Genomic DNA, 20,700 nt, shown 5'->3' with positions numbered 1-20,700 from the left:
GGATTATAACATTATATAGCTTTCAGATGTACATCGAAATATATTTCGAATTCTGTGTAGATTACCTCATGTTCACCACCCAAAAACTAATTATAGTCCATCACCTCACATGTGAGCCTAATCACCCCTTTTGCCCTCCCTACTCCCCCCTTACCCTATGATAAGAACCAATCCAATCTCCATTGCTATGTGTTTGTTTGTCGTTGTTTTTATCTTCTACTTATGAGTGAGACCATATGGTATTTGACTTTCTCCCTCTGACTTATTTTGCTTTGCATAATACCCTCAAGGTCCATCCATGATGTGAAAAATGGCCGGATTTCATCATTTCTTATGGTTGAGTAGTATTCCATTGTGTATATATACCACATCTTCTTTATCCATTCGTCCCGTGATGGGCACCTAGGTTGCTTCCAGGTCTTGGCTATTGTGAATAATGCTGCAATGAACATAGGGGTGCATGTATCTTTATGCACTTGTGTTTTCAAGTTCTTTGGATAAATACTCAGCAGTGGGATAGCTGGAACATGTGGTAGATCTATTCTTAATTTTCTGAGGATACTCCATACTGCTTTCCATAGTGGCTGCACCAGTTTGTACTCCCACCAGCAGTGTACGAGGGTTCCCTTCTCTCCTCATCCTCTCCAACCCTTCTTGTTTCCTGTCTTGTTATTATAGCCATTGTGACTGGAGTGAGGTGATACCTCATTGTAGTTTTGATTTGCATTTCCCTGATAGCTAATAATGTTGAGCATCTTTTCATATGCCTGTTGTCCATCAGTATATCTTCTTTGGAGAAACCTCTGTTCAGATCTTTTGCACATTTTTAAATTGGGTTGTTGGCTTTTTGGTTGTTGAGATGTATGAGTTCTTTGTATATTTTGGATATTAACCCCTTATCGGATATATGGTTTGCAAATATCTTCTCCCAATTGTTAGGCTGTCTTTTTGTTTTGTTGATGGTTTCCTTTGCTGTGCAGAAGCTTTTTAGTTTGATATAGTCCCATTTGTTCATTTTTTCTTTTGTTTCCCTTGCCCAGTCAGACATAGTACTTGAAAATATGCTGCTCAGATCGATGTCAAGGAGCGTACTGCCTACGTTTTCTTCTAGAAGTTTCATGGTTTTGGGTCTTACATTCAAGTCTTTAATCCATTTTGAGTTGATTTTTGTGCATGGCGTAATGTAATGGTCTACTTTCATTCTTTTGCATGTGACTGTCCAGTTTTCCCAGCACCATTTATTGAAGAGACTCTCCTTTCTCCATCGTATGCTCTTGGCTCCCTTGTTGAATATTAGCTGTCCGTAAATATGTGGGTTTATTTCTGGGCTCTCAATTATGTCTCATTGATCTGTGTGTCTGTTTTTGTCCCAGTACCATGCTGTTATGCTTACTATGGCTTTGTAGTATATTTTGAAATCAGGGAGTGTGATACCCCCAGCTTTGTTCTTTTTTCTCAGGAATCCTTTGGCTATTCGAGGTCTTTTGTTGTTCCATATAAATTTTGGGATTCTTTGTTCTATTTCTGTGAAAAATGTTGGAACTTTAATAGGGATTGCGTTGAATCTGTAAGATTGCTTTAGGAAGTATGGACATTTTAACAATGTTAATTCTTCTAATCCAAGAGCACGGAATATCTTTCTGTTTCTTTGTGTCTTCTTCAATTTCTTTCAACAAAATTTTATAGTTTTCCATGTACAGGTCTTTCACCTCTTTGGTTAAGTTTATTCCTAGGTATTTTATTCTTTTTGTTGCAATTGTAAATGGGATTGCATTCTTAATTTTTCTTTCTGCTACTTCATTGTTAGTGTATAGAAAGGCAACTGATTTTTGTATGTTGATTTTGTATCCTGCAACTTGACTGTATTCATTTATTGTTTCTAAAAGTTTTTTAGTGGATTCTTTAGGGTTTTCTATGTATAAAATCATGTCGTCTGCAGTGAGTGACAGTTTCACGTCTTCTTTTTCAATACGGATCCCTTTTATTTCTTTTTCTTGCCTGATTGCTCTGGCTAGGACTTCCAATACTATGTTAAATAAGAGTGGTAACAGTGGGCATCCTTGTCTGGTTCCTGTTCTTAGAGGGATAGCTTTCAATTTTTCTCTGTTAAGGATGATATTTGCTGTGGGTTTGTCATATATGGCCTTTATTATGTTGAGGCATTTTCCTTCTATACCCATTTTATTTAGAGTTTTTGTCATAAATGGATGCTATATCTTGTCAAGTGCTTTCTCTGTGTCTATTGAGATGATCATGTGATTTTTATTCTTCAGTTTGTTAATGTGGTGTATCACGTTGATAGATTTGCAGATGTTGAACCATCCCTGCATCCCTGGAATGAAACCCACTTGATCATGATGTATGATCTTTTTAATGTACTGTTGTATTCGATTTGCTAGTATTTTGTTGAAGATTTTTGCATCAATGTTCGTCAGTGATATTGGCCTGTAATTTTCTTTATTTGTGTTGTCCTTATCTGGTTTTGGTATCAGGATAATGTTGGCTTCATAGAATGACTTAGGAAGCCTCCCCTCCTCTTCAATTTTTTGAAAAAGTTTGAGAAGGATAGGTATTAAGTCTTCTTTGAATGTTTGGTAGAATTCACCAGGGGAGCCATCTCATCCTGGGCTTTATTTTTGGGGAGGTTTTTGATTGCTGTTTTGATCTCCTTACTGGTGATTGGTCAATTAAAATTCTCTACTTCTTCTTGATCCAGTTTTGGAAGGTTGTATGTTTCTAAGAATTTATCCGTTTCTTCTGAATTATTCAATTTATTGGTTTATAGCTTTTCATAGTATTCTCTCATTATCTTTTATATTTCTGAGGTGTCCGTTGTAATTTCTCCTCTTTCAATTCTGATTTTATTTATGTGAGCCTTCTCTCTCTTTTTCTTGGAGAGTCTAGCTAAGGGTTTATCAATTTTGTTTATCTTTTCAAAGAACCAGGTCCTGGTTTCAGTAATTTTTTCTATTGTTTGTTTCGTCTCTATTTTGTTTATTTCTCCTCTGATTCTTATTCTTTCTTTCCTTCTGCTGATTTTGGGATTTGTTTGTTCTTCTTTTCCCAGTATCCTTAGATTCACTGTTAGCTTGTTTATTTGGAATTTTTTTTGTTTGTTAAGGTAGGCCTGAATTGCTATGAACTTCCCTCTTAGAACCGCTTTTGCTGTATCCCATAGATTTTGGCATGTTGTATTTTCATCTTCATTTGTCTCCAAGAATTTTTTGATTTCGCCTTTGATTTCTTCATTGACCCAATCGTTGTTCAATAACCTTTTCTTTAATCTCCACAGTTTTGTGGCTTTTCTGGTTTTCTTCCTGTAGTTGATATCTATTTTCATACCTTTGTGGTCAGAAAAGATGCATGGTATTATTATGATCTTCGTAAATTTATTGAGACTTCTTTTGTGGTCTAATATGTGATCAATCCTGGAGAATGTTCCAGGTGTGCTTGAAAACAATGTATATTCTGTGGTTTTGGGATGGAATGTTCTATGTATCCACTAAGTCTATCTGGTCAAATGTCTCTTAAGGCCAGTGTTTCCTTATTGATATTATGTTTGGATGATCTATCCATTGGTGTAAGTAGAGTGTTAAAGTCCCCTACTATTATTGTGTTACTGTCTATTTCCCCTTTTATGTTTGTTAATAATTGCTTTATATATTTAGGTGCTCCTATGTTGGGTGCATAGATATTTACAAGTGCTATATCTTCTTGTTGAATTGTTCCCTTTACCATTATGTAGTGCCCTTCTTTGTCTCTTTTCACAGTTTTTGTTTTAAAGTCTATTTTGTCTGATATAAGCATTGCTACCCCCGCTTTCTTTTCTTTGTTGTGCATGGAATATCTTTTTCCATCCTTTCACTTTCAGTTTGTGAGTGTCTTTAGGTCTGAAGTGTGTCTCTTATATGCAGCATATATATGGGTCGTGTTTTTTTATCCAATTGGCCACCCTATGCCTTTTGATTGGAGCATTTAGTCTATTGACATTTAAAGTAGCTATTGATAAATATGTATTTATTGCCAATTTGTTACTTTTTTTTCTGGGTGTTTTAGTAGTTCTCTGTTCCTTTCTTTTTCTCTTGCTCTCTTCCCTGTGGTTTGATGGCTTTCTTTAGTAATATGTTTGATTTCCTTTGTCTTACTTATTTGCTTACTTATTATAGGTTTCTGATTTGTGATTACCATGAGGAGCCTATATAATATTCTATGTATATATCAGTCTATATCGAGTTGATAGACTCTTTAGATTAATCTCTTTCTGAAAGCTCTACTTTTTCACTTTCCTCCTCCCACATTTTATGTTTTTGAAATCATATCTAATCTCTTGTTTTGTGTGTGTCTATCGATTACCCTCTTATCATTGAAATAGGTAATTTTAGTACTTTTGTCTTTTAACCTTCATCTTATCTTCACAGGTGGTTGATCTGCTACCTTTACTATATTTTTACCTTTACCTGCGATTTTATTGCCTGGTTTTTGGGGGGAGGGTTATTTTTTTGATAATTTTTTTATCCCTCTTTGTGGTCATCGCTTTCCCCCTTAAATAGGTCCCTTCAGCATTTCTTGTAGAACTGGTTTCTTGGTGATAAACCTTAATTTTTGCTTGTCTGGGAAGCTCTTTATCTCTCCTTCCATTCTGAATGACAACCCTGCTGTATAGAGTATTCTTGGCTCTAGGTTTTTTCCTTTTAGCACTTTAAATACGTCATGCCATTCTCTCCTCACCTGTAGGGTTTTGTCTGAGAAGTCTGCTGGTAGCCTTATTGGATTTCCTTTGTATCTCACTTGTTGCCTTTCTCTTGCTGCTTTTAGGATTCTCTCTTTAGCTTTAATTTTGGACATTTTAATTATAATATGTCTTGGTGTGGTCCTCTTTGGGCTCATCTTGTTCGGAGCTCTCTGCTTCCTGTTGTTGAATGTTTATTTCCTTCCTTAGATTAGGAAAATTTTCATCTATTATTTCTTCAAATAAATTTTCTGCCCCTTTGTCTCTCTCTTCTTCTGGGACACCTATAATATGAATGTTAGCATGCTTGATACTGTCCCAGAGTTCACTTAGACTGTTGTCATTCTGTCTAATTCTTTTTTCTTTTTTCTATTCCACTTGGGTGATTTCCTCTAGTCTTTAATCTAGCTCGCTGATCCATTCTTCTGTATGCTTTACTCTGCTATTGAGTCCCTTTAGTGAATTTTTCATTTCCAGTATTGTATTCTTCACTTCTGATTGGTTCTTTTTTATATTTTCCAGTTCTTTGTTGATGAGCTCACTGTGTTCACCCAGTCTTCTCCTAATATCTGTGAGCATTCTTATAAGATTTTGTTTGAACTCTTTGTTAGGTAGGTCACTTATTTCTGTTTCATTTAATCCTTTTTCTGGGGTTTTGTCCTATTCCCTTGCTTGGAATGTATACCTTTGTCTCCTCATTATGCCTCTTTCTCTGTGCTTATTTCTGTATATTATGTGAGTTGGCTATGTCTCCTGATCTTGGAGAAGTGGTCTTATGTAAGAGATGCCTTTTGAGGCCCAGCAGTGTGCTTCCCCCTCGTCACCAGTTGAAAAGATCCAGGAGTGACCCCTTTGTGGGCTAATTGTGTCCTTCTGTTGTGGCAGAGTTGCTCTTAATGCAGGTACCCAGTTAATCTAGTTTTTACTTCCCTAGCCAGCTGTTTGTAAATCCAGTTTGGGGAGCCTCAGCACCATTGGTTACAAGGTCTAACAGCATACACCTGTTGCAGTTTTCCTGTTAATTCAGTAGGTACCACTGTAGCTGGTTGCTAGCCTCAGGGGCTTCCAGTTGCTATAGGCCTCAGGCCTACAAGGCTGTTGTCAGTTCTCTTAGGAGTGCTGCTGAGTGGACCTGGCCCTAGGCACAGGAGTACTCAATTGTTTCAGGCTTTGGAAGGTGGGGCTTTTTATGGCTACTTGTGAAGCACAGGTCTGCTGCTGATAAGCCTCGCCCCCCACTGGACCACACACACCATCAACATAGTCCTGGTCTGTGCACACTTCCCAACCCCCTGGACCATACCCTGACCCCCCACTGCAGAGGCCTCCACCTCTCCACCAATGCCCCCCTCAGTTCACCTAGTCATCACACAGGCCCTGCCCCACAGAGGCAGACACACCTGGCTGCCTGTAGAGGATCAAGGCACCCAGTCAACACAAGCTGACAAGTAGCCTGAGGGCTTACTGTTGGGTGTGGTGGGTCCCTGGGAAGGCTGCCTACCCTGGCTGAACTGGATTAAATCTGTGCTCTAGTGGGTGTGGCAGCCCCCTGGTAAACCTGTCTTGAAGTCTACTTTGTCTGATATAAGTATGGTGACTCTTGCTTTCTTTTGTTCACTGTTAGCTTAGAGTATCGTCTTCCATCCCTTCACTCTGAGTTTATGTTTGTCTTTTGGGGGCTGAGGTGTGTTTCCTGGAGGCTGCATAACGTTGAGTCTTGTTTTTCAATCCATCCTACCTTTCTGTGTCTTTTGATTGGAGAATTCAACCCACTTACATTTAGAGAGATTATTCAAGTGTGGGGGCCTACTGTGGCCATTTTACTGCTCGTTTTCCAGTTCTCCTGCATAAAAAACTAACAACCAGGTCAAAAAATGGGCCAAGGATGTGAACATTTTTCCAAAGAAGATATATGGATGGCGAACAGGCACATGAAAAGATGTTCAACATCACTAATTATTAGGGAAATGAAAATAAAAAACATAATGAGATATCACCTTACACCTGTTCAGAATGGCTCTAATTACCAAGACAAAAATTAGCAAACGTTGGAGAGGATGTGGAGAAAAGGGAACCCTCATACACTGCTGGTGAGAATGCAAACAGGTGCAGCGCTCTGAAAAACAGTAGGGAGATTTCTCAAAACATTAAAAATGGAAATACCATACAATGGAGCTATCCCACTACTGGGCATTTATCCAAAGAACCTGAACCTGCATTTCCTTTGTTTCTTGTCCCTTGTATTTCCAACTACCAATTCAGTTAGATAGTTTTCTATGCTGGTTTTCTTAGTTTTCTCTTATTCATAATTTGTGTCTCTGTTCTAGTTATTTGTTAGTGATTACCATTTGGTTTGTATAAAACATCTCATAGATGAGATAGTCCATTTTCTTATAGCCTCTTATTTCCTTAGACTCAGCTGATTCCATCCCTTCCCTCTTCCCCTTCTAAGTTGTTATTGTCACATCTTTTTTCTTCTTGTGTTGTGAGTTTGTGGTTAAAGTGACAAGATTTAATATTTATTCCTGGTGTTTTCCTTCCATTTATCTTGAATGTTATAATTAATCATTTTCTAACCTGTTCTGATGGAGATCTGCAATTTTCTGATTTTGTCTATTTATTTATCTCCTTGCTCAGGGTTTTGTAACCCCTTTCCTTTTTTTTCCCAGCTGTGAAGGCATCCTTAGGATTTCTTGTATGAGGTTCTTGTGGTGATGAACTCCCTTAACTTTTGTTTATCTAGGAAAGTTTTTATTTCTCCATCATATTTGAAGGATATTTTCACTGGATAGAGTATTCTTGGCTGAAAGTATTTTGTCTTTCAGAATTTTGAATATATCATTCCACTCTCTCCCAGACTGTAATGTTTCTGCTGAGAAATCTGATAACAGCCTGATAGAGGTTCCTTTGTAGGTTATTTTCTTCTGCCTTGCCACCTTTAATATTTTTTTCTTTGTCATTGACATTTGCCAGCTTTACTTAGTTTATACCTTCGAGTTGGTCTTTTTACACTGATAAAGTTTGGAGCTCTATTGGCTTCCATCACATGGATTTCCAGCTTTCTCCCCATGCTTGGGAAGTTCTCAGCTATTATTTCTTTGAACAAGCTTTCTGCTCCATTCTCCTTCTCTACTCCCTCTGGAATACCTACAATCCTTATGTTGCATTTCCTAATTGAGTTGGATGTTTCTTGGAGAGCTTCTTCATTTCTTTTTAGTCTTAGTTCTCTCTCCTCTATCTGAAGCTTTTCTATATTCCTATCCTCCAGACTGCTAATTGTGTCCTCCATATTATCAGCCCTACTGTTCAGGCAGTCCCAATTTTTCTTAATCTCATCCATTGTGTTTTTCGTTTCCAACATTTCTGATTGGCTCTTCCTTATAATTTCAAGCTCTTTTGTGATGTAGCTCCTGAACTCATTTGTTGTCTATCTGTATTCTTTTAACTCATTGAGTTTGTTAATGGTAGCTATTTTGAATTCTTTCTTATTTAATTTTTGATTTTTGTGTCTTCGGGATTGTGTTCTGGGTACTTGTCATTTTCCTTCTGTTCTAAAGATTTAATATATTTTTTCATACTGCTTGATGGCATGGTTTTGTGCCTCCGCATAGAGATAGAGTTTGGTTACTGCTTCCGCATGCTGCCACTGGGGGGAAGGGCCAAGTGCTGTGTAATCTTCACCCACCAGAATACCAATCAGCTGTTCTGTGACCCAGCCTGGGCCAATCCTTGGGATCAGAGTGGCTCTGTGGTGTCTCCCATCAACTATGGGAATAATCACACAGGGGCTGTGGGTTGCTGCCACCTGCTCCCACAGACCCACCTAGACATGCTCCCCCATTAGGGACTGTAGCAGTGTCATGGGCTTTTGAGGCAGCTGGGAGATTGTTCACCCAGACTCACAGCTCTGCTGCCGTCTGGTCCTGCTGGACCTCACTTGCCCCCTTGGGTCTACAGCAGTGCTATGACTGTTTAGGGCAGCCAGTAGTTTGCTCCCCCAGACATGCCACATGTGCTCCTAGGTCGCACCAGCCTTTGTGCTTGGTGGGCAGGGCCTCCCTACCAAGTCTGAGACTGAGTCACTCCCTGGGGCTGCAATGGGACTGTGGGTTTTCCCACTGGTCCAAGGAGTAATCACGGGGCTCTCAGGGCTGTAGTCACCTGTTTCCACAGTTGTGCCATGGAGCCTGCCCACTCTCAGGGCCGCAGCGGTGCTATGAGTGCTTCAGCTGGGAGAGAGTCACTCACGGGTACTGGGCTGTCTGGGAGCTGGAGAGTTCTCACCAATCTCCACCTTCTCCCTGGGGGTAGTCCATCCACCTTCCAATGTATATCAGTGTGGGTCTCTCAGACCTCCTGAGGTGCTGTGTGAGTATCCTCCATTAATCAGTGTATGTCCATTTAGTTGTAGTTCGAAGGGGGAGAGACAAAGAAAACTGCTCACTCTGCCATGTTTCTCTGTTTGTTGATTTTGTATCCTGCAACTTGACTGTATTCATTTATTATTTCTAAAAGTTTTTTGGTGGATTCTTTAGGGTTTTGCATATATAAAATCAAGTTATCTTCAAATAGTGACAGTTTCACTTCTTCCTTTCCAATGTGGATCCCTTTTCTTTCTTTTTCTTGCCTGATTGCTCTGGCTAAGACTTCCAATACTGTGTTAAATAAGAGTGGTGACAGTGCGCATCCTTGTCTGGTTCCTGTTCTTAGAGGGATAAGCTTTCAGTTTTTCTCCATTGAGAATGACATTAGCTGTGGGTTTGTCATATGTAGCCTTTATTATGTTGAGGTACTTTCCTTCTATACCCATTTTATTCAGTTTTTATCATAAATGGATACTGTATCATGTCAAATGCTTTCTCTGCATCTATTGAGATGATCATGTGATTTTTATTCTTCATTTTGTTAATGAGGCGTATCACATTGATTGATTTGCAGATGTTGAACCATCCCTGCATCCCTGGAATGAAACCCACTTGATTATGGTATATGATCTTTTTAATGTATTATTGTACTCGATTTGCCAATATTTTGTTGAGGATTTTCACACTGATCTTCATCAGTGATATTGGCCTGTAATTTTCTTTTTTTGTGTCCTTGTCTAATTTTGGTATCAGGGTAATGTTGGCTTTGTAGAATGAGTTAGGAAGCTTCCCTTTCTCTTCAATTTTTTGGAAGAGTTTGAGAAGGATAGATATTAAGTCTTCTTTGAATGCTTGTTAGAATTCACCAGGGAAGCCATCTGGTCCTGGGCTTTTATTTTGGAGGAGGTTTTTGATTGCTATTTTGATCTCCTTACTGGTAATTGGTCTATTCAAATTCTCTATTTCTTCTTGATTTAGTTTTGGAAGCTTGTATGTTTCTAAGAATTTATCCATTTCTTCTAGGTTATCCAATTTGTTGGTGTATACCATTTTGTAGCATTCTCTTATAACCTTTTATATTTCTGACGTTTCCATTGTAATTTCTCCTCTTTCATTTCTGATTTTATTTATTTGAGCCTCCTCTCTTTTTTTCTTGGTGAGTCTACCTAAAGGTGTAATATACATGACAATAATAGCACAATGAGGGAAGGAAAGGAGAACTATTATTGGAACAAAGTTTCTGTATACTACTGGAAATATTTAGTATCAATTTGAAGTAGTGTGTAAGTTAAGATGTATATTGTACTCCACAGAGCAACCACTATGAAAAGAACTAAAACTATAATAAAAAGCCAATAAAAGAACTAAAATGCTACACTGGAGAATATCTGTTTAGCACAATAGAAGGCAGTAAACGTGGAACAAACAAAAAGGCAAAAAAGGCATGAAGCCTATAAATCTAAACATATCAATAGCTACGTCAAATGTAAATGGATTGAACACTCCACTCAAAAGACAGAGATTGTCAGACTGGATAAAAGCATGAATTATCTACAAGTGATGTACTTTAGATTCAAAGACACAAATTTGCTGAAAGGAAAAGAATAGAAAAGATATGCCATGCAAACAATAACCATATGAGAATTGTAATGGCTATACTAATATCAAACAAAATAGACTTTTAAAAAATATTTTTAACATTGTATTATTTCAGGTGTATGTTATTATTTATCAGTTTCTGTGTAGACTTGCATCGTGCTCATCAGCAATAGTCTAATTTTTATCCGTCAACATTATATGTGTCCCTTTACCCCTTTTGCCCACCCCCTAACCCATTTCTCTTCTGGTAAACAATAATCTGTTCTCTTTATCCATGTGTGTGTTTATCTTCCACATATAAGTGAAATCATAGGGTGTTTGTCTTTCTCAGTCTGGCTTATTTCGCCTAGCTTAATACCCTCAAGGTCCATCCATGTTTTTGCAAATGGGACAATTTTGTCTTTTTTATGGCTGAGTAGTACTCCTTTGTATGTATATACCACATCTTTATCCATTTATCAGTTGATAGGTGCTTGGGTTGCTTCCATGTCTTGGCTATTGTGAATAATACTGCAATGAACATAGGAGTGTGTAAGTCTCTTTGAATTGTTGATTTAAGGTTCTTTGGATAAATACCCAGTAGTGGGATAGCTCCATTGTATGGTATTTCCATTTTTAATGTTTTGAGAAATCTCCCTACTGTTTTTCAGAGCGCTGCACCTGTTTGCATTCTCACCAGCAGTGTATGAGGGTTCCCTTTTCTCCACATCCTCTCCAACGTTTGCTAATTTTTGTCTTGGTAATTAGAGCCATTCTGAACAGGTGTAAGGTGATATCTCATTATGTTTTTTATTTTCATTTCCCTAATAATTAGTGATGTTGAACATCTTTTCATGTGCCTGTTCGCCATCCATATATCTTCTTTGGAAAAATGTCTGTTCACATCCTTGGCCCATTTTTTGATCTGGTTTTTAGTTTTTTTGTTCCTGAGTTGTATGAGTTCTTTATGTATTTTGGAAATCAACCCCTTTTCAGATATATGATTTGCAAATGTTTTCTCCCAGTTTGTGAGTTGTCTTTTTGTTTTGTTGATGGTTTCCTTTGCCTTGCAGAAGGTTTTTAGTCTGATGTAATCCCATTTGTTAACCCTTCTTTTCTTTCCCATGCCTGAGTAGATATGGTTTTTGAAAAGATGCTGCTAAGACTGATGCCAAAGAGCATACTGCCTATATTTTCCTCAAGGAGTTTTATGGTTTCAGGTCTTACATTCAATTCCTTAATCCATTTCTAGTTAATTTTTGTATATGATGTAAGATAATGGTCTACTTTCATTCTTTTGCATGTGGCTGTGCAGTTTTCCCAGCACCGCTTATTGAAGAGACTTTCCTTTCTCCATTGTATGTTCTTGGCTCTTTTGTCAAGATTAGCTGTCCATAGAGGTATGGTTTTATTTCTGGGCTTTCTATTCTGTTCCCTTGATCTGTGTGTCTGTTTTTCTGCCGGTACCATGCTGTTTTGATACTATAGCTTTGTAGTGTATTTTGAGGTCAGGGATTGTGATGCCTACAGCTTTGTTCTTTTTTTCTCAGAATTGCTTTAGCTATTCAGGGTCTTTGGTTGTTCCATATAAATTTTAGGATTCTTTGATCTATTTGCATGAGGAATGTCATTGGGATTCTGATTGGGTTTGCACTGAATCTATAGATTGCTTTAGGTAATATGAACATTTTAACTATGTTGATTCTTCCAATCCATGTGCATGGACTATCTTTCCATTTCTTTATGTCATCTTCAATTTCTTTCAATAATGTCTTATAGTTTTCAGTGTATAGGCCTTTCACCTCCTTGGTTAAATTTATTTATAGATATATTATGCTTTTTGTTGCAATTGTAAATGCCATTGTATTCTTGTGTTCTCTTTCTGCTAAGTTCATTATTAGTGTATAAAAATGCAACTGATTTTTGTAAGTTGATTTTGTACCCTGCATCTTTGCTGTAGTTGTTGATTATCTATAATAGTTTTCCACTGGATTCTTTAGGGTTCTCTATATATAGGATCATATTGTCTGCAAACAGTGAGAGTTTCACTTCTCCCTTTCCAATTTGGATCCCTTTTATTCCTTTTTCTTGTCTAACTGTTCTGGCTACAACCTCCAGTACTATGTTGAATAGAATTGGTGAGATCAGGCGCCCTTGTGTTCTTCCTGTTCTCAGAGGGATGTCTTTCAGTTTTTCACTGTTAAGTATGATGTTGGCTGTGATTTGGTCATATTTGGCCTTTATTATGTTGAGGTACTTTCCTTCTATACCCATTTTCTTGAGAGTTTTTATCATAAATGTGTGTTGGATCTTGTCAAATGCTTTCTCTGCATCTATTGAGATGATCATGTGGGGATTTTTTTTGGTGAGAAAGATTGACCCTGGTCTAACATCTGTTGCCAATCTTATTTTCTTCTTCTCCCCACAGTCCTCTGGTACATAGTTGTACATTCTAGTTGTAGGTCCTTCTAGCTCTTCTATGTGAGACGCTGCCTCAGCATAGCTTGATGAGTGGTGCTAGGTCTGTGCCCAGGATCCGAACCAGTGAAACCTTGGGCTGCCTAAGTGGAGTGTGTGAACTTAACCACTCGGCCATGGGGCCAGCCCCTCCCAGCTTTTTTTTTTTTGTAGTTCATAGCATTGTCTTCAGAAAAGATGCTTGATATGATTTCAGTCTTCTTAAATTTATTGAGGTTTGCCTTGTTTCCCTACATATGGTCTATCTTTGAGAATGGTCCATGTGGACTTGAGAAAAATGTGCATTCTGCTATTTTGGGATCGAATGTTCTCTATGTCCCTTTTAAGTCCATCTGGTCTGGGTTTTCATTTAAGTCCACCATTTCCCTGTTGACTTTCTGCTGGATGATCTATCTGATGTAAGTCGGGTGTTGAAGTCCCCTAATATTATTGTGTTGCTGTTAATTTCTCCCTTTAGATCTGTTAATATTTGCCTTATAGACTTTGGTGGTCCTGTGTTAGGTACATATATATTCATAAGTGTTATGTTCTCTTGGTGGAATGTCCCTTTTATCATTATATACTGCCCCTCTTTGTCTCTCACTGCCTTTTTTATCTTGGAGTCTGTTTTGTCTGATATAAGTATGGCAACATCTGCTTTCTTTTGCTTGCCCTTTGCTTGGAGTACTGTCTTCTATTCCTTCACTCTGAGCCTGTGTTTATCTTTAGAACTCACATGTGTTTCCTGGAGGCAGCATATTGTTGTGTCCTGTATTTTAATCCATTCAGCCACTCTGTACCTTTTGATTGGAGAATTCAATTCTTTTACATCTAGGGTGAATATTGATGTAAGACGGCTTAATACTGCCATCTTATCTCTTCTTTTCTGGTTGTTCTATGTTAGCCTTGTTTCTCTTCCTTTTTATTTCTGACTGCCATTTCAGTTTGGTGGTTTTCTGTGATGATTTTCTCAGTTTTCTATTTATTTATGATTTTTGTAGCTGCTCTTATTTTTTGTTTAGTGATTACCATGATGTTTGTATAAAAGATCTCGTAGATGAGATCTTCCTTACAATTGCATGTGAATCTACAGGAATATCAATGTTAAAAGTTTAGTTAAAACAAAAACTATGCTAAGGAAGGTCAGCCCTGGTTGCCTAGTGGTTAAGCTTAGCACACTCTGCTTAGGCTGCCAGGTTTGGTTCCTGGGCAGGGACCTACAGCACTTGTGTGTTAGTGGCTATGCCGTGGTGGCAGCTCACATACAAAAAGAAGAAGATTGGCAGCGGATGTTAGCTCAGGGTGAATCTTCCTCAGCAAAAACAAAACAAACAAAAACTATGTTAAGAAGCCAGACACAAAAGACCACATATTACAGTATTCCATTTATATGAAATGTTCAGAAAGGCAAATCTATAGAGATAGAAAGTAGATTAGTGGTTGCCTCAGAGTGGGATTGGGGAATGACTTCATGTGGGCATGAGAGATCTTTTGGGGACAATGCAAAAGTTCTAAAACTCAATTGTGGTGATAGTTGCACAACTCTGTAAATTTACTAAAAATCATTAAATTCTACATAAAATGGATGAATTTTATGGTATGTAAATTATACCTCAGTAAAGCTTTTGTTTAGGTAACTTTCTATATATGTAAAATTGTTGCAAAATAAAAAATTTATTTTACGGGGCTGGCCCCGTGGCCGAGTGGTTAAGTTCACGTGCTCCGCTGCAGGCGGCCCAGTGTTTCGTTGGTTCGAATCCTGGGCGCGGACATGGCACTGCTCATCAAACCACGCTGAGGCAGCGTCCCACATGCCACAACTAGAAGGACCCACAACGAAGAATATACAACTATGTACTGGGGGGCTTTGGGGAGAAAAAGGAAAAATAAAATCTTTAAAAAACAATTTATTTTACAAAATGAATAGTGTTAAAGAAAAAAGTGAAGACTTGAGCCCCCCCCCCAAAAAAAGGGAAGATATATAAAGGAGATCAATAATTATGACTGCATCTGTATGCCAAAATACATAAAATTAAAAGACAAATGACAAACTGGGAAAATATTTGCAACAGTTAGGACAGTGTATCAATATTCTTGATATATAAAAGCTTTTAAAATACTGGCACCCCAAAACAAAAATGGATAAATGACACTCTCTTCAGATTCATTCGTTTGCAAGAAACAAGAGCCACTCGATTATCTTACTCTAAAGATATAACAGGTAGTCTCATAGTCATCCAAGGACAAGAAAAGTGGTACATGCAGGGGGAATAGTTGCTGGAAAGGCAGGAGCAGAGACTGCCCACTCTCTCAGGGGCGTGTGTAACTCTTCTGTTTGTCTGTTTCATCGGTCTCTGAATCTCTTAGCTCAAATTATGAAGACTCTGGCAAGCCATGGATTGATTTGACTTGGCTCAGCTGTCCACCCTGTGTCCAAATAGCTGTCACTATTATAAAGATAAGGCTTTAGATTATCTGAGAAGGAGCTATAGACAGAACAAGCAAATTACCTGATATGTCTATGATAGACATAGACCAGTCATAGAAGTAAATAAGTGTTTGGAAAAAATATGCAACTTCATCATTAGCAATCAAAGAGACAGAAATTTAAGTGGCAAGAGACTTTTTTTTTTTGCCTATTAAATCATAAAAGATTAATGATAATCCATGCTGACACACTGCTGTAAGATAGGATAAACTGGTCTGGAAAACACTTTTGCAATATGTATTGAGGACCTTTAAAATGGACATAACCTTTGACATAATAATTCTACTTCTAAGAATCTATCCCAAGAGAATAAATAATCTTTGTAGTATTATTTATAATACAAGAAAAAGTATGAACAGTATAAGTTTCCAATATAACAGGAATGTTTAAGTAAATTGATACACTCACATGATGAATATGCAGTTATTAAAAATCATGTTTTGAAAAAGTAGTCAATGAATGAGAAGTTCTCATAGTATAATGTTGAGTGAAAAAAGCAGGATACAATATTCTATATATAGTATGAAAGAGAAAAATTGAGATTTGAGATGCTAGGAAGAAAGAAGTCAAAATTGTAACAATCTTAATGGTGGTTATATCTGAATGGGAAGAGTGAAAATTATTTCAGTTTTTATGTTTCATTTTCTTTATACTTTTTTTGCTTTTTTACATTTTCTGAATGAGAATAAACTTGAGTTTTGTAATCAGAATAAAATCATAGATGTTACTTAAAATTAAAAGAAATAGAATAAAAGGGGATACTCCCAAATATTAAAACATACTTAAAATTTAAGTCAGTATGGTAATGACATGAGAAATAAACGTGGAATAAATAGGGTAGAAACAGATCCTTGTATATATGAGAATTTAATATATGATATGGAGGCTTCGCCAAATAGTAAAGGGAGGATTATACCATAATTGGCTCAGTTATGAATGGTAACCAGGAGTGCTGCTGTGCCAGGCACTATGCTAAGTTTTTTTACACACATTTTCTCCTTTACTTATTACACCTTTTGAGATGAGGGTGGTATTCTCCCCATTTTAGAGATGAGTGACTAAAGCCTCTAGAGTTTAAGGCATTTGCTCAGAGTCACGTAGAAAAGAAATAGTGGAACCTAGATTGGAACCAAGTATGTGAGACTCCAAATCTGTATTCTTTGCTACCACATTCTATGTATATAAAGTTCTTGGCACAGTATCTAGAATACAAAAAGCATTTAATAAATGTTATTCCTATGAGTAACTTTTAGTTGCTGCATATATTATAATGTAATAAATAATCCTTGTATATAGTATGTATAATAATGTAAATACTACTAATAGTAATAAGATGTCATTTTGTCATTGAGATTGAGGAACTTCCTTGGGAAATTAGTAATGCTGTAGTTTTTCCAGAGAAAATACCTGTTGGAATCATATAATTCAAAAAATAGCACATGATGAGCATCATTATATATTGGCCATTTAATAATTAGTATTTCTTGCTGTCTCGTTTATGTCTCTTTCACTCCTCTGACTCTTTGAACCCTATACTTTCTGTCTCATGATTCATTCAAGGCTGATTGAATAGCAATGCTGGCCAAAAGATGGAAGTAGCATTTTCTTTTGAATATCCTGACATTGACTCATTTTTTTCAGCAAACATTTATTGAGCACCCATTATGCCATGCACCATACTAAGGTTAGAGAGACTTGAAAAATTGCAAATTAACATTAAAGTATAAACCAAACTAAACAAAAAACTCAAATCCCTAGAAAATTAAATGTTCCCTCCTCTGTGAGGCCTTCTCTGATTCTCCCAGGTAAAATTTAGTCACTCTCTCCTTAGAGCACCCAGAACAATCTGTTCAATTTGTAAAATCACATTCCTCCTATTGTATTAGTCTTTCTGTGAGCCTGCCTGTCTCCCACACTTGACTCCTTTAAGAGTTCCTTTACTTTACTTTTTCTTTCGTAATGGTCAAGATGTGACTGGTACAATTCTCCTTTGGAGGATTTTTGTTGAGATTTTTTGGGTTTTGGTTTTTCTGGCATGACCTGACTGATGCATTCAGTCAGTCCCTCAATAAATATTTACCAATACCTACTCTATGCCATGTACTATCCTAGACAGTTCATAAGAAATAAGAATAATAACAAGACAATTGACAAGTACAAACAAGGTCCTAAACTTCATAGGAACTCACATGGGCTCTTGAAAAGAATATGTTTTCTTTGTACAAAATCAGTCAAACATTGGAACCTTATTTATTGTATTAGTCAAATCTTCTGTGACTTTAAATGTATTTTAGGTATGTTTTACGTGTCATAGCTTGATGGTAGGATATTAAAGTCTGTAATTGCATGTTTATTTTCTTTTATTTTTGCTTCACATTTTGCCAACAAAATAAGATGAAAAATAAAAGACTGGGCAAAGGTAAATCAAGGAACTACAAATCAAAAGAAAGAAACAATATTAAAAGATAATGTATTCCTCAAGGCAAAAAAAAAGCATTAAGGAGGACAAATGAAAATATTTTATATTAGTAGAAGGTATAAGCTATGAATTATGCACTACATAGTATAGCATCAAAAAGTATTAAATAGATTATAAAGTATGAATAAATTTTCTAAGTGGAGAATGTGTGGGCAGGGAAGAGGGTAGAAATTGTTCTGGGCAAAGGTAAGTTTTGTGTGGCGCAGGAAGATCTCTCCTGGAAGCCCAGTTATTTAGAATTCAGTTCCTAAAGAAGCAACAGGGCTTGTTAGCTTGTCCTGCAATCCCAGAACCATCCTGGAGTTCAGAGAAAGAACAGTTTGAACTTGAAGAAAGAGAAATGGTGGTAGGGTTGCCGGCATTGTTGCGATCATTCCAAATGAGGAACAGCAGGTTAGAAACTCGAAGCCAGGCTGTCTGGCTGCAGAGCCCAGGCTCTTTCCAGGGTACCATACCACCCCATGGCAGTAGTAATTAGGCCAGAGGCCCCAGGAACCTATCCCATGTGCCACTCAGAAGACACCAGCCCTTGCTTTAAATGCCATATTTCTGAAGTCTCACACAGCTCCAATACTTATGAATGATCATTGTCTTGTGGGTCCTCAGGGAGCTAAGGACACAGACTTTGTACTGATGTATTTGTATTTTTTTAATTAATTAATTTTTTTTAAAGAAGATTAACCCTGAGCTAACATCTGCCACCAATCCTCCTCTTTTTTGCTGAGGAAAACTGGCCCTGAGCTAACATCTGTGCCCATCTTCCTCTACTTTATATGTGGGACGCCTGCCACAGCATGGCTTGACAGACAGTGCATAGGTCCGCACCCGGGACCCAAACCTGGCGAACCCAGGGCCGCTGAAGCAGAACGTGCAAATTTAACTGCTGTGCCACTGGGCTGGCCCCTGTATTTGGATTTTTTTTCCTCTCTTTCTCTCTTCTTCTTTCTGTATTCTTGGTGCCTAGAACAGTAGAGCATATTCAGCTCATGAAATTCAAATCAAATATTCATCAACAAGTACTTATTTAATTACTGGATTTCCTATCTTGGGGAATGGCCCCATCATCCAGACATTTGCCCAAGTGAGAATTCTAGGAATCTTAGACTTCCCTTTTATTTACCCCCTTCCCATAAAATCCATGACCAAATCCTATGGATTTATCTCCTTACTAGCTCTTGTCTTTGTCCTCTGGCCCTCTCCAAACCCTCAGCCTATGCCTTTGTTCAGACCTCTTCAGCCACAGATTGCTGCAGTTGCCTCCCAACTAGTATCCATGCCTCTTGTCTCTTACCCTCCGAGCTAGTCAGTATCAAACCAGTCAATATCACTCTCCTGCTGGCAATCCTTAAGTGTCTTCTTATATTTTCAGGATGAAGGTCCAAATTCCTTAATACTGTTTTTTGAGACCCTTCATGATCTGGCCTACTTTTCCCCCCCAATTTTATTGAGAAATAATTGACATACATCACCATACAAGTTTAAGGCATACAGCATGATGGTTTGATTTACATATATTTTGAAATGATTACCACAATAGGTTTAGTTAACATCCTTCATCTCATGTAGATACAATAAAAAGAAGAGAAAAAATATTCTCCTTGTGATGAGAACTCTTAGGATCCACTCTCTTAACAACTTTCCTATATATCATACAGCAGTGTTAACTATAGTCATCGTGGTGTACATTACATCCCTAGTACTTACTTATCTTATAACTGGAAGTTTATACCTTTTGACCACTTTCCTTCAATTTCCCCTCCCCTCACCCTCCGCCTCTGGTAACCACAAATCTGATCTCTTTTTTATTTTTTATTTATTTTTGTTTTTTAAAGATTGGCACCTGAGCTAACAACTGTTGCCAATCTTTTTTTTTCTTTTTCTGCTTTATCTTCCCAAATCCCCCCAGTACATAGTTGTATATCTTAGTTGCAGGTCCTTCTAGTTGTGGCATGTGGGACGCTGCCTCAATGTGGCCTGACGAGCGGTTCCATGTCCGCGCCCAGGATTCGAACCAGCAAAACCCCGGGCCGCCACAGCAAAGCACGTGAACTTAACCACTTGGCCATGGGGCCAGCCACCTAATCTCTTTTTTAAATGAGTTTAGTGTGTTTTTAAAATTAGATTCCACATATAAATGAGATCATGCAATATTTGTCTTTCTCTGTCTGACTTATTTCACTTACCATAATGCCTTCAAGGCCCATCCATGTTGCAAATGGTAGGATTTCCTCGTTTATGGATGAATATTCCATTGTATATATACCACGTCTATATCCATTCATCCATTGATGGACACTTAGGTTGTTTCCATGTCTTGGCTATTGTGAATAATGCTGCTGTGAACATGGGGGTGCAGATGTCTCTTTGAGTTAGTGTTTTCATTTCCTTTGGATGTACTCCCAGAAGTAGATTGCTGGATCATATATAGTAGTTCTATTTCTAATTTTTTGAGGAACCTCCATGCTGTTTTCCATAGTCTGGCCTAGTTTCTAATCTCACCTCCTGTCACTGCAAACCTGCTTGGATCCAGCACTGTGGAACCTGGTATGTCATCTGAACTACACACCTCCATGCCTTCACACATACTACTCCCTCAACCTAGAAT

The 20,700-nt window shown here is 37.7% G+C and overlaps 1 protein-coding gene across 1 annotated transcript in view; it reads left to right on the top strand.

The window, feature by feature from the left end:
- The window catches only part of FAM120C (family with sequence similarity 120C), a 99,443-nt gene that overhangs the window by 64,524 nt on the left and 14,219 nt on the right, over positions 1–20,700 (top strand). The gene's annotated exons all lie outside the window — the stretch shown is intronic.

Source organism: Equus quagga, chromosome 10 (assembly GCF_021613505.1).
Source record: "Equus quagga isolate Etosha38 chromosome 10, UCLA_HA_Equagga_1.0, whole genome shotgun sequence".
Lineage (NCBI taxonomy): Eukaryota > Metazoa > Chordata > Mammalia > Perissodactyla > Equidae > Equus > Equus quagga.
The sequence above is the reverse complement of the archived record's forward strand: the minus strand, read 5'-3'. Positions and strand labels throughout refer to the sequence as shown.